The 12,060-nt window shown below is 38.5% G+C and overlaps 1 pseudogene; it reads left to right on the forward strand.

Moving 5' to 3' along the window:
* Positions 1 to 5,367: 5,367 nt before the first annotated feature.
* The window catches only part of LOC110563921 (ADP/ATP translocase 2-like), a 57,879-nt pseudogene continuing 51,186 nt past the window's right edge, over positions 5,368 to 12,060 (forward strand).

Consider the following 12,060-nt stretch of genomic DNA (forward strand, 5'->3'; position numbering starts at 1 on the left):
CAAGGAACATGCATGGAGATAACCTAGAACCCCTGCACAGATGTAGTCCATGACAGCATAGTATCCAAGTGGGTTCCATAGTAATGGGAAGAGGGACTGCCTCTGACATAATCTGATAGGCCTGTTCTTCGATCACCTCACCCTGCGGGGAGAAAAGCCCTACCAGGCCACAGAAGATGACAATGCAGCCATTCCTGATGGGATCTGATAGACAAGATCAGAAGGAAGGAGAAGAGGACCTCCCCTATCAGTGGACTTGGGAGGGGCATGCGTGAAGAAGGAGGTGGGAGGGTGGGACCAGGAGGGGAAGAGGGAGGGGCTTATGTGAGGATACAAAGTGAATAAACTGTAATTAATAAAAAATAAAAAATAAAAAAGCACAAATATTTGAATTCTGGGTTATAACAATTTGCATTTGTTATCTATGGAAAATTTTCTTTGTGTATTTCCAAATGTTAATTTATATGAAGGGAGTAACCAGTTAGATATTGCCTATCTTTCAATCACCATGACACTTTTCACAGCTATTTAGACACTGAAAATTTCTTGGTAAAAATATTATAAAGAAACATGCTCTGATTCCTGAGATAAGTGGGTCCTTAATCAGTACTGACTTTAGAGCATTCATTTCTTGTTATTAGAATTTTACTTGTTTATTTAGGGCAAAAGTCAATTTCCTTTTTCCTACCTGCTCTCTCCTTGTTTGCCTTTTCTTCTTTTTAATAAGAAGTGTTTCAAATAAAAGCATATTTCCCAATACTAATGTCATATATAATTGATGTCATCATTGTTTGTTTTCATACAGCACTGGAACACAAGAATATGGAAGGATTCTAGCTAGGTAGACTTCCAACTTACAGAAAGGGGTGTCTTCAAATTCTTTATTGAAAGCTTCCTATTTGGAGCCACTTCTTTATGTAATCTTTTAGCTTAATATGTATGACTGTAAATAGACTAAACATTTGTCCCTAGGTCTCTGTGCTATAGGTTACATCATTGATTTGTCCCAATGCCTTTATATAGCAATTCATCTTACACCCTGGATTGCTACCTTCAGTAGAAGGAAAGATAATTATTGTTCTCTTCTTAATTTATAATTTCACTTTATGCTGCAGAAAGACAAATTTATTTAGATGAACAAACATTCTAATAATTAATAAAACTCTGTAAGAGCTAATTTAGGTTTGACATTAATTGCTTTGCTGGAAGACTGCCCTCTCAGAATGCCAAAGTGTGTGAGAGCCACTGTCATTATGTTACTCTGCAGTGAGCATTCTTTATGAAGCATGTGTTCTCCCAAGATTATGATCTAATAGGGAGAGACCTTTCTAAGGTTGCATGATATGTAACCAGAAACACAAACAAATCTCTTCTTAGAAGGAAATATTGAAACATCTAAGGAAGTAACAAATGTTTTCTATTATTTATTAGTTTTTATATTTTAAAAATCTACAAGTGTTAATTAAGTAGCAACAGTAGTCCATTAATCTAAGATGATAAAAGAAACATAGTATAACCTGTTTTTTAAAAAACTACAAATTGCATAGATTTCATACTATACTGTTTCTCCTAAGTTATATATATATATATTAAATGCTTGTTAGAAAATATTGCTTTTTTTATTTTTATTTTTTTAGTATTAGTTACAGTTTATTAACTTTGTATCCCAGTTGTATCCCACTCCCTCATTCCCTCCCATTCCCACACTCCCTCCCTCATCTTCCTCATCTTCTTCCTACCCGTTTCCGAGTCCACTGATAGGGCAGGGCCCTATGGCTACCTCGCCAGTCCAGTCACCATGGTGGCACACAGATTTACAGCTTTATTTTATTAAGAACCATTCTATTCGTGGACAGCTTGCATAGAACCTTCTGATATTGTGAAACCCAGTTCTCAAGGAGGACTCCTTTCGGGTCAGTTCAAGATCATTTCTTCCATTCCCTCTATCAGAGTGCGTGGTGTCTCAGCAATACAGCTCTTGTCTTCAAGTTCTGGATGGTAACGAGTGACAATACCCATACCCCATATTGTTTTGGGAAACTCTTATATTCCCCTGATGACCAACCAGAGGGGGAGGTTTACCATATCTAGCACTGGGGCTCTTATTAAACAGTGCACAGCTCTTGGGCAATGTACCATCATTCCATTTTTTATGACTGCATTTTTATGACCATGTGTGTATAGAGACACCACACACACATACACACACATGCACACCCTACACACATACATGCACCTACTACAATGTTACACATATATTACACATCATGCATGCATGCACATACACACACACACACACACACACACACAATCTCTCTCTCCTTCTCTCTCACACACAAATTGCTGAAGAGGAAATAGTGAAAAGAAATTACTACTGACAATTTCCTAAACCAGCATAATTTATCATTTCTTCAATAGATAAGTGTAACTCGTATCCCTCACCAGAGAAACTTATTTCTACAACAGAGAGACCATCACAGAAATCTACAGCTAGACATGATTCAGAGAACGCTGACTACGGGGTTCACATTCCTAGAAGATACAGACGCTACACAATCTGTTAGAACTAAGCCATACATAATATTGCAGACGTGGGAGCAAATTGTAAAAGCCAGAGGAAGAGGATGCCTGGTGCTAGAGAGCATACCCCAGACATGACAGGGAAAAACTCTGATGAATTCATAATATGATTGCCTGGACAAGGCTATCATAATGAACCATACACCAGCTGGCATGCCAATGGGCCCCGGAGAAATCCCATACAGTCTCATACTTGCATAAAGAGCTGCAGATAATCAACAACTACTGAAAATGGGAGAATTGGTTTTTCTAGAGAGATCACATGCATATATTCTCTAAACCATAATAGAAAAAGTATATGTGAGCGCTGATAAATGGCATCATAAATGTATGTACACACAATAACAGTGATAAATAAATATGATACCATGAATTGGGGAGGAAAGGGTGAGACAAGAAGAACTGGAGACAGGGTAGGCAACTAGAATGAGGGTAGTGAGCTCATTTATAAGGTTCATATAAAATAAAATTTAAAACAAGGCAAGTTCAAATATTACAGTACATTGAATTGTTTTAATAATAACAATAATTTCTAAAAAATGGTTGTGCTGAGCACCATAGATCACTTTATGAATATCTCTTTACTAACTCTTGAACTCTTCGACTTTCACCTTCCAGTTATAAAGAATCACAGAAAAGCATAATATATAAAGTATGATTCTAAAACTTTTCATAGATGAGACAAAGAGTAGAAGTCTAACATGCTATCTGTATGACCTCTCTGCCAAACTTATATTCTATTGAAGAAAAGTCAAGAAAGTAGCTGGTTTTATCTTTAAAAATTGTTTGATGGAAATATACATTCAGTATATAATATACATAAATATGTTAATAAAATACAGACTTAATTTCATGATATTATATGAACTATATAATATATAAATAAATAAATTTATATACTTAGATATAAATATATATTTTAATTATATACAATTGAAACTAAAGAATTCTTCTATAATTGTGGAATATTGAAATTGGAAGCAATGTAAATTTTTTCCTTACCATCTTAACAAACTAGCATGTATTCTCTGACTTGATAAATACAAAGCCAACACAAAATGAGCTAATCTCTCCTGGTGACAGAATACTTAGTTTTAGAATTATCCATGGCTGCTCTGTCTTATTCATGTGTAGCTTTATCTGTCTGTCTTCTTAAATTAAAGTATGAGACAGATCACAAAACTGATTTCAGGAGCAACGTGGTCATTTATTAATTCTTCAACTATACAAGGGTGTTTTATAAATCACAATGTATGGTTTTTATTTAACTTAGTAGTAAGTGTAGGCTATGACAGCAAAGAAACCTAAGTAGCAAACTACAACAGGATTCCCTCTAAATATTTACTTATGTTTTAACTCCATAGTCATCTCACTGTGAAAGGAGAGTATCTTACAGCACAAAACTGAATGACTGACATGGAGAGATTCTGTGCCCCAAGAGAATCCAAGTCAAGCAGTGACATTTGCTATTGACTTTTACCTTCATAGAACTTTCTTGGCACTCGGCCAGATCACAGCATTTGAAAATTCTTCTGGTGACCATCCTAAGATTTTAATTTATCAAAATATATTATTTCGATAAAGGCATTTTATCATATTTCCCTATGATATTATAATAATTCTTTTCTCTACATTAGGTCAAACAACCTTGCCATTTTATGTATGAAAAATAAAAATGAAGCAATTATGACAAATTAATAATTTCTACTTGATAAGTATAGAAATCACTTTCTATAGAGCCAGTTGAACCGGACATGGAGGCAACAAGTGCAGATAAATGCAAAAACTTCTGCTTTGTCATCCGGTGACTTTGAGGAAATTTGTTCAACTGGGATCTTTGTAGATAGGAGACAACAGATTTATAGCATGCACAGTTTACTCTATAAACTGGTGGTGTTTACTTCATCATTTTAATTGAGGTCTACCATTACATTCTTGTATTACAGTTCACATTTGAATTATCCTTACATTTTAAAAATCAACTTTAAAGTGTGAGAATTAATGGATATGTTCTTTCTTTAATTCTAACATTTGCATTGATATGAATGGTAATTTTTGCAGAAAATATAACTGATAATTCATATGCATTGAATAAACATTAATTCTAAAAATTATGCTCATCATTTAATACTGTGGTGCTAAATGAATCATATGACTAAAATACAAACAGTTTTGATTTTCTACAGCATTGCATTTTCCAAAGATCCATACATTATCACTATTGAACAGTTGGTTTTTTTTCTTTCATTCCCATTTTGTTTTCGATTACTACATAATTTCTGCTTAAGGACTAGTTCAGTAACAATTTTAACAGAAATAAACTGCTACATAAAATATTACCCCTAAGTTTCTTCAAAACTTTTGTGTCTACTTAATAGGAATAAAACATTTAAAAATCAACCTTTATCGGGTATTGTCAGTGAATCTTTATCGATAAGTCATCACAAATACTAAATAATTCTTTAATTAGTTGAAGTCTATCAAATCTTATTTTCTATTCATTTTCATCTACCCTATGGTAAAGTATAAGGAACAAAGCTTGAACCAAGTATTCTGAGATTCCCAAACTCAGCTACATGTTTATTCTAATAACCTGTATTTTCTAATGCATTAGCTACAAAAATAATCAAGAAAAAAGTTAATGTAAATTGTAACACAACGGCTGTGGCTGTAGGGGCGAGTCCACCTCCTGGGAATGTCATCATCCTTTTGCCTAGACAGGTCTCTCAGTCTCCCAACATTCATTATGCTTTGGTGATTTATTAATGACCACGAGGACTGAATTAGATGACCCTGAAAGCCTCCTTGGAGAATCACAATCCTGTGTTATTCTCAGATGACCTTCAGTACAATCCAGAATTGATCATTTCTGGGCCCATGGGCAGTTTCCTTAGAAACATAGCGAAGGCAGATGGTTAGAGTTCATAGTTTTAGCATAAGACCACATACCTGCTGCTCTGCTAATGCATGAACAATTTATCAAGTAAATAATTGTGCCCAGACGCCTTTGTCTACTTACCAGTGATACGTTTCATGAGTAATTTATAGACTATGAAAGTTTAAAATTGAACATAATATTACTTATCTTAAAATAAGATGCTAGTCAAACTCTATTAAGTGTTTTGGAGTTTTGTTAGTGGATCACATTGGACTCTGACATTCTACAGATACTCTCAAGCAAGTTGTAAGATAATTGAAGATACACTCTGCACTTTGAATCGTAGTTGATATATCTGAAACCTAAAATATAAAATCTTGATCCTGCCCCCAGAGTTCAGGAGTTGTCAACCCAGTCCTGCCCCGCAGTCGCCTGCCTCCTTTTTTTTTTTTTTTTCCAACTTGACAGATGCAACTGTGTCTTTTGCCAAAGACTTCTGGCTGGTGGAGTGGCCGTGGACATGTCTGAGACTGCAGTAATGCCCATCAAGTGGGTCAGTCTTCTGCTGCACGAACAGCATGCCAGCAAGCAAGTCACAGCAGATAAGCCATGCAAGGGCATTATAGACTGATCAGTTCATATCCCCAGCAAACAGGGAGTCCTGTCCTTCTGGTGTGGTAACTTAGACAATGTTATCAGATACTTCCTCACCCAGGCTCTCAACTTTGCCTTCAAAGATAAATACAAGAATACAAGAAGATCTTTCTGGGTGGTGTGGACAAGAGGACCCAGTTTGCTCACTACTTTGCAGGAATCCTGGCATAAAGTGTTACCAATGGGGCCACATCTTTGTGCGTTGTGTACCCTCTTGGTTTTGCCAGTACCTGTCTAGCAGCTGATGTGGGCAAAACTGGAGTTGAAAGAGAATTTAAAAGCCTTGGTGACTGCATGGCTAAGCTCTACAAATCAGATGGGATTAAGGGCCTGTACCAAGGCTTTAATGTGTCAGTACAGAGCATTACCACTACCTAGCTGCCTACTTGAATATCTGTGACACTGCAAATGGAAAAAAAAGTGGGTAACAGCCTAGAACTCATTGGCACAGGAGACAACTTCCTGAACAGAACACCAACAGCACAGGCTCTAAGAGCAATAATCAATAAATGGGACCTCATGAAACTGAAAAGTTTCTGTAAAGCAAAGGATACTGTCATCAAAACAAAACGACTGCCTACAGATTGGGAAAGAATCTTCACTAACCCTTTATCTGACAGAGGACTAATATCCAGTATATACAAAGAACTAAAGAAGCTGAAAAGCAGCAAACCAAGTAATCCAATTAAAAAATGGGGAACAGAGCTAAACAGAGAATTCTCGACAGAGGAATATCGAATGGCAGAAAAACACTTAAAGAAATGCTCATCCTCATTAGCCATCAGGGAAATGCAAATCAAAACGACCCTGAGATATCACCTTACACCCATCAGAAAGGCCAAGATGAAAAACTCAAGCGATAACACATGCTGGAGAGGTTGTGGAGAAAGGGGAACCCTGCTCCACTGCTGGTGGGAATGTAAACTGGTACAACCACTCTGGAAAGCTATCTGGCGTTTTCTAAGACAATTAGGAATAGTGCTTCCTCCAGACCCAGCTATACCACTGCTAGGTATATACCCAAAGTTTGTTCAAGTACACAAAAGGGATACTTGCTCAACCATGTTTATAGCAGCTCTATTTGCAATAGCCAGAACCTGGAAACAACCCAGATGTCCATCAACGGAAGAATGGGTACAGAAATTGTGGTATTTTTATACAATGGAATACTACTCAGCAATCAAAAAGGAGGAAATCATGAAATTTGCAGGCAAATGGTGGGATCTAGAAAAGATCATTCTGAGTGAAATATCCCAGAAGGAGAAAGACAAACATGGGATATACTCACTTATATAGACCTATAAGATATGATAAACATAATGAAATCTATACACCTAAAAAAGATAATCAATTGGGCGGACATGGGGTAAGATGATCAATCCTCGTTTAGAAAGACAGATGGGATGTGCATTGAATGTATGACAGGAGTCTACTGAGCCCATCTGAAAGACTCTAACTAGCAGTGTTTTCAAAGCAAAGACTCATGACCAAACCTTTGGCAGGGTACAGGGAATCATAAGAAAGAAGGGGAGTTAGTCTGATGGGGAAAGGATAGGAGCTCCACAAGGACCAAATATATCTGGGCACAGGGTCTTTTCTGAGAGTGACATTCAACCAAGGACCATGTATGGATATAACCTAGAACCTCCACTCAGATGTAGCCTGTGGTAGCTCAGTAACCAATTGGTTTCCCAAAGTGAGGGGAACAAGGATTATTTCTAACAGGAACTCAATGACTGGCTCTTTGGTTTCCCCACCCCCGAAGGGAGGAGCAGTCCTGTTAGGCCACAGAGTAGGGCTTTGCAGCCAGTCCTGAAAATACCTGATAAAACAGGATCAGATGAATGGGGAGGAGGTCCCCCCTATCAGTGGACTTGGAAAGGGGCACAGTGGAGATGAGGGAGGGAGGGAGGGGCTGGGAGGGAATGAGGGATCGGGACACGGCTGGGATACAGAGTTAATAAAATGTAACTGATAAAAAAAAATAATAATAATAAAGGGCCTGTTCCAAGGCTTTAATATGTCAGTACAGAGCATTACCACTACCGAGCTGCCGACTTGAATATCTGTGACACTGCAAATGGAATGCTTCCAGATGCTGAGAACACTAACATCTTCATAGGCTGCATGGTTGCACAGTCTGTCACTGCCCTTGCTGCCCTGATGCCCTATCCTTATTTTGTTTTAATTTATTACAATTTATTCACTTCGTATCCCAGCTGTAGCCCCCTCCCTCGTTCCCGCTCAATCCTGCCCTCCCTCCCTATTCTCTTCCCCTGCTTCTCCCCCAGTCTACTGATAGGCAAGGTCCTTCTCCCCTTTAATCTGACCCTGACCTATCAAGTCTCATCAGGACTGCCTGCATTGTCTTCCTCTGTGGCCTAGTAAGGCTGGACTCTCCCCCACCCCCAGGGAAAGGGGATCAAAGAGCAAGCCATTGAGTTCCCCTTACTAGGGAACCCACTTGAAGACTGAGATTTCTTGGGCTACATCTGTACAGGGGTTCCAGTTTACCTCCATGCACGATCCTTGGTTGGAGTATCAGTCTCAGAAAAGACCCCTGGGCCCAGATTTATTGTTTCTGTTGTTCTCCTTGGGGAGATCCTGTCCTCTCCAACTCTTTCTATCTCTACCCTCTTTCATAAGATTCCGTGCACTCTGCCCAAAGTTTGGCTATGAGTCTCAGTATCTGCATTGATACTCTGATGGGTAGATTCTTTCAGAGCCCTCTGTGGTAGGCTTCTGTCTTGTTCCTTGTTTTCACCCTCTGCAAGTTGTTTTTCAAGGGTTTATGATCCAAAGTTCTTGGGAGCAATGGTGATGCTTCTGTGCTTGTCTTGTATGATGAGATCAAGAACTACACATAATTATGTCCCAGGTGCTCCACCTGTGAACAGGCATGTTGTATAATGTACCATATCTTGCGCATTCTGGACAGATTCTCTGGGCTGGTCTGTTTTGTTAATGGCAACTACTGACCAGTTGAAAAGTGGGTAGCAATAATATTTATCTGAGCAGTTTTCTCTTAAAGACATTTCCATAATGACAATAATGATGGGACTCATTTATATTTTTTATTTCAATTGGTCCTGATAATAAAAACTAAAGTAATAAAAAATATCTGAAAACAAAAAATAAAATCTTAATATAGATTTTTACAAAGCCATGGAAATAACTATGTTCTCATTTATCTTTTGTCACCTGAACCATAATTTTCAACACAGAAAGAAGTCTCAGTTTTATGAGCTGACGACTTATGTTTTTCATTTCTAAAATTCTGCATATAATAATCATACAATTTTGCTATACCCTGTAACTATGAATAACTGTGTTTCATTTGCAACAAAAAGCTTAACATTATACTAAGGTTTCCTCTGAGACTGATACTGTCTTTTAATATATCCATCAATGTAAATACAATTATATTGTTTAAATATGGATGAAATAATTAAAATGAGAGTTGCTGATATTCCATGGATAGTGGTGAAATCCTAAATGAATGTATGTTGTTGATACAAAGACAGTCATGTCAAGGATGTCAGTGCCTCATAACCACAGGAATGGCAATGCCTTCCCTGATCAGAGTCAGGGATGTGGCACAGTCTTTCTCTAGTCACCTACAGATATTGTTGTGTGCAGAGGAGTATGTACCAAATCTTCCCCCTCCCTAAAGTTTACAGCCTGAGACTTCTCCCATGTAGGAGAGCCCTGCCAGAATTAGGTAAACCTGCTCCTTGTTCAACTATATACACTAAACTCATCTCAAGTCAAGTGTAAAATATCTTTAAAACAATCATACAGAGTTTTGTGGCTGCTACTTGGTGTATCTCTGCAAAAATCAACCCAATTCTGGTGTTTTTCTGCGTTTATATATTATTTCAACATTCCCCATTGCCCTACTTAGGTCATCCCCTTAGCCTCACAGGTCATGGCTATAGTCTGTCTTGCAGACTCATTCACCCCGTGGCAGCCAGGTCATGTGTGCTCCAACCTAGTTAGGAAGGAGTCCCCACACAGAATTGTGAAATTCTTTAAGCATTGTTCCAATTTCCTTTCTGCTGCTGTGATGAAATAGTCTGACCAAAGCAACTTCAGAGCGGTAAGGATTTATTTAGTGTGTGACTTTCAAGTCACAATCTATCACTGAAAGACGTCAAGGCCAGAACCTAAGTAGTTGCTGAGAACAGCACGGAGAGATGCTGTTGCTGGGATGCTTTCTGGGGTGTAAATAGTCATGTAGCTAACTGTTTCACAGCACATGACAACATGCCTAGCAGTGGATGAGACCCGGCTCCACCCATGAGTAATCCAGACAGTCCTTCATCGACATGCCCACAGGCTGACTGGATGAAAACAATTACTAAAATGGGACATTTCTAGGGTGATTCTAGGCTTGCCGAGTTGATGGTGTTAACTAGGACAAACATTATGAGATATTTTTCTAATACGTTAGTGTGTGAGCCACTCGATTGTGTGACTAAGTGTGCTACTCGGTGTATCTCTGCACAATCAACCCAATTCGGGTGTTTTTCTGCGTTTATGTATTATTTCTCAGATGACAACAGTTTGGCACAAATGTTGGACACACTTGATAAACTCAATGCATTTAGATTCATTTTATTGTTTTATAATCTGAAATTTCTGTTTTAAGAAATTTACTAACTCTCTTAGTCTGCATGTTTCATTTGGTAGTTACCACTTTTATAGCATTACAGAGAGTCTTTCATGCATGGTCCTTGGTTAGAGTATCAGAAAAGACCCCTGGGCCCAGATTTTTTGGTTTTGTTGCTCTCCTTGTGGAGCTCCTGTCCCCTTAAGGTCTTGCTATCTCCTCCTTCTTTCATAAGATTCCCTGCACTTTGCCAAAGTTTGGCTATGAGTCTCAGCATCTGCATTGATACCCTGATGGGTGGAGTCTTTCAGAGTCCCTCTGTGGTAGGCTCCTGTCCTGTTCCCTGTTTTCTCCCTCTTCTGATGTCCATCACGCTTGCTTTCTGAGTAAGGACTGAGCAACTTCCCTAGGGTCCTCTCTAGACTCCTTGCTCAAATGTAGCCCATGGCAGCTCAGCCCCCAAGTGGGTTCTGTAGTAAGTGGAGCAGATGCTGCCTCTGACACGAACTCAGTGGTTGGCTCTTTGATCACCTCCCCCTGGGGGGTGGGGAGTGCAGCTGTACCAGGCCTCAGAGGAAAACTATGCAGCCAGTCCTGATTAGACTTGATAGGCTAGGGTCAGATGGAAGAGAAGGACGACCTCCCCTATCAGTGGTCTTGGGGAGAGGCATAGGAGAAGAGGGAGAGGGAAGTGTGGTATTATGGGAGGGGATGAGAGAGGGGGCTACAGCTGGGATACAAAGTAAATAAATTGTAGTAAATAAAAAATCTTTCATAACCAATGGTAGGATATACTAACTGAGGAGCTATAGTAAACTCCAAAGCCCTGAAATAGAGGCATTGATTGGCCGTTATGGTTGAAAAGAGGAGGGACGAGTCATAGCCCATGTTTCTTCTTATTTTTTTTTTCTTTTTTATAAATACAGTTTTAATTCATAAGGTCATTAACTCATAAAGTCCTGGTTTCCTCATTAGTAAAAAAGTAAATAGATAACCAGACCAATGCTATGATGACTGAAGTCACTGAATCTTTCTGAGAAAATATTTCTTTTGGAAAATAAAATTCTGACCTATTACCAGATTTTTCAACAATATAATTGTCCTCTGAGTAGTCTTGAAGTAGTCTTGAGATGAACTACTGTTTTACTCTTCTAAGTAAAAGCTTAGAAACCATGACATGATGGTACATGCCTGCAATTGCAGCACTCAGGAGGTGAAGGTAGCTGAATTAGTAGCTCAAGGTCAGCCTGGGCTTCAAGAGAGCATGACTTTAAACACCTACCTCTGAAAACTATCTCAGAGAAAAGCAAGTCTTCTATCTTAATGCATGCTCTTT

Source organism: Meriones unguiculatus, chromosome 16 (genome assembly GCF_030254825.1).
Source record: "Meriones unguiculatus strain TT.TT164.6M chromosome 16, Bangor_MerUng_6.1, whole genome shotgun sequence".
In the NCBI taxonomy this organism is placed as follows: domain Eukaryota; kingdom Metazoa; phylum Chordata; class Mammalia; order Rodentia; family Muridae; genus Meriones; species Meriones unguiculatus.